Here is a 3,390-nt window from a genome sequence, read left to right as displayed (position 1 = left end):
TAAATGAAAAATACAATATCATTTCTGATATTTAATCTAGTGGGAGGAGAATACAATTATTTTCAGCTTTCATGTTTTCTACTTGTAATGTTATGCAAGTTGCTTTATTTTATTGAACTTTTAGCTCTCTTTTAAGAAATGAATAATAATATTTGATTAGCCAAATTTAAAGAAGTACTCTGCAGCATATATGATATAGTAAGTATAAGTGGGTGACATTTTCACTTTCAGACCAAAAGCTTTTTGTAATTTATTAAAACTTGGTAATCATATGATGAAGACTGTGATTTGGACACCTTTATGTCCAAGAAATTTTTACAAATAATTTTTATTTCAATTTAAGATGCATTTATCATCAGCATTAAAGTTGATGTAAATGGGAAATGATTTGACTTCAGAATTTTTATATAAGACCATTTTTTTTTCTTCTTAATGAGCAGGCATATTTCAATTCTCAAAATGGAACTTGAGAATTCCAGCACCATCACTGAGCTGGTCCTAGTGGGATTTTTCAATCATCCCCAAACTGAGTTTCCCCTCTTCTTCGTGTTCTCTGTGGTCTACTTATCAAGTTGTTTTGGAAACACAGCTGCTATCATATTAGTAATTCTGGATCCCTCTCTCCAGATTCCCATGTATTTCTTCCTCTGGCATCTGGCTTTTCTCAAAGTATTTTTTTTTTTTTAGCACAGTGTGGTCCCCAATATGCTCTTTAACTTTCTTGTAAGCAGGAAAGTGATATCTTACAACTTCTGTCTTGCTCAGACCTACATCACTTCATTCCTGGAGGCAACTGAGTGCTTCTTACTTGCCATGATGGCTTTAGATCGCTGTGCAGCCATTTGTTACCCACTGAGATATCTGCTCATCATGAATTCGTCTGTGTGTGGCACAGGCTGTGGGAACCTGGACTATTGGCTTTCTTGCTTTAGTGGTTCCTCTCTACTTCACAATCCTCCCTCTCTGTGGTCATTATGTTGTTGACTATATTTTCTGTGAATTGCCCATCTTTCTTCACATCCTCTGTGCTGACACATCCCTGTGGGATATCATGATGGTTGTAGGAGGGGCTGGAATGGTATTACTCCCTTTCCTCCTTATTATTCTTTCTTACCTTTGAATCATGGTGGCAGTGATGAGAACAGATTCAGATGAGGGCAGGAGAAAAGCCTTTTCAACATGTGCTTCCCACTTGACTGTAGTGATCACAGATTATGGAACAGGATTGATCAGGTATATGAATCCCAAATCCCTTAACTCAGCAAGAGACAAACTGATCTCTGTGTTCTATGCAATCATCAACCCTGTGCTGAATCCTTTCATTTAGAGCCTGAGGAACAAGGAATTCAAGGGCGCCATTGAAGAGTTATACAAATATACAAAAAAAAAAAAATCACACCCTAGAATCTTTACAAATTAAAGATATTTGTTTATGTTTTTAACATGTGCACATCCAAATTCTATGAGACTAATCTTCATCACAGGATATTCCAGTTTAGCAGACTTGCAGAATGAGATGGTCATCACATATTCACAAATCTCCCCAAGTGTTTTCAATTCAGATTTCTCATCTCTATGAATGAACATTTGTGGATATTCATTTATTGTGATGAAATATTGCTATTTCAGTTCACTCAAATACTGTGTTAGCACAGCCTTCAACTTCCATGTCAAGAAATTATCATTTCCTGCAGTCACTACCTTTATAATATTTCATTTTCTATTTATTTTCAAGATCTCAAATTATAAGGTATTCTTTCCTATTCTATCAATCAATTCAAGCAAAACAATGCAGAATATGAAATACCTTATTACATAATACAAGCGAAACATATCTTTAAAATCACTAATGAGAATTATTTTTGTTAAGTGTAGAATCTTGTTTTTGTTTTGTTTTGTTTTATTTTCTATTTATCTAGATTTTTGTTTAAATTTTTAATAATTTTAGGAAAAGGAATGCTTTCTTTATATTTAAAATTGAAAAATAACTCTTCTCAATGACTTTCAGTTTGCTCCACATAGAAGATACTTTACATAAATACTGACAGTTATTTTATCTATTTATTTTTTATATATTTATATATATTGTCTACAATATATTTACAACTATGGCATTTCAAAGGGTTATATATTAATTCGATTAATATTGCTGAATTTGGAGGCAAGCTGTAAAGTTAATTCCAGGTTCAACCACTTAGTTGCTCTATGCCCTTCACCAAATAACCTCTCTGTGAGTCAATTTCCTACTTGAAAAATTAGGAAATGCAATATATAGGTTGTTGCAAACGTGAACACATATAATATACCTAAAATATGGTAAACTCTTAATTACACTAGATGTTATCATTGTCCATCTGCTATTGAGCAAGAACGATTTTATGCTAAATTTAAGAATTTCACTTAAAAAAAAGAAATGTGTAGCAATTCCACTAAATACACAGCTTTTCAGACTTCTTTACTAATCATTGTTGGAAGCTGATGTTCCCATGTATCTGGAAACGCCTCTTTTCAATACTGGGGAGTAAGTACACTTAGAATAATTTAGAGGTTCTATATGTATGGTGGGTAAATATGAAGCCTCAAAAAACTTAATGTCTTCAGTTAACCTGATTTATACCTTTGCCTAGGGGATGATTGCAGGTGCTCCGTGTGTATGCATGACCTCTGCATTCTTGTAAAGATATTTAATGCTAAAATATCCAAGAATCTGAATTTGTTCCTCTGTCAAAATTTTATTATATTTTAATATACAATGCCATAAGATAAAAAAGAAAGCAAATCTTACTGTGGAGTGAGAAAGTAGGTGCCTAATTCATAATATTACCTGCAATATCTATGTCTCCATTACAACATTGTGCAAACATGCATGTGAATGGTATTCTGTGTGTTCATTTTGCAATGGCTATATCTTAGTGACATTTGTTGAAAGCTAAACTATGACTGTCATGATCCAAAGCATTGCCTCTTACAAATATAATTATACACTAATATCAGAACCTGCTCTCATAACCATTGCTCTAAGTAAACCATCCTGAGGAAATGGTTTGAAAGGGAAAAAACATTGTGTATCAGAAGGCTTGAATAAAATCTTAAACCAAACTTTGTAAACCTGTGGGCCCATTTTATTTAACTTGAATTTGATGACCAGACTATCTTTACTTCATTGCAAATTGATCATGTTACAGTTCTAATGAATCTGTCTCTTATGATTTACAGACAGCAAGCAATGAAAGAATATTGTGTGAGATTGTGGTAGTGATTAAAGTAAATCTAGAGCCAATACATTGCAGTAAAAGCAATGTGTTTCTGTTATTATCCCAAATAACAATATATTTGGTGAAATGACTGTTAAACAGAAAAATTAGTTGTAATTGAGTAGCCCCTGACAAT

At 33.0% G+C, this 3,390-nt stretch overlaps 1 pseudogene; it reads left to right on the top strand.

Moving 5' to 3' along the window:
- Nucleotides 1-459: 459 nt before the first annotated feature.
- Nucleotides 460-1,420, top strand: LOC134375947 (olfactory receptor 2G6-like; annotated as a pseudogene).
- The last annotated feature ends 1,970 nt before the right edge of the window (nt 1,421-3,390 follow it).

This window comes from Cynocephalus volans, chromosome 4 (assembly GCF_027409185.1).
Source record: "Cynocephalus volans isolate mCynVol1 chromosome 4, mCynVol1.pri, whole genome shotgun sequence".
Taxonomy (NCBI): domain Eukaryota; kingdom Metazoa; phylum Chordata; class Mammalia; order Dermoptera; family Cynocephalidae; genus Cynocephalus; species Cynocephalus volans.
Note: the sequence above shows the minus strand (reverse complement) of the source record. Positions and strands in the feature narration are given on the sequence as shown.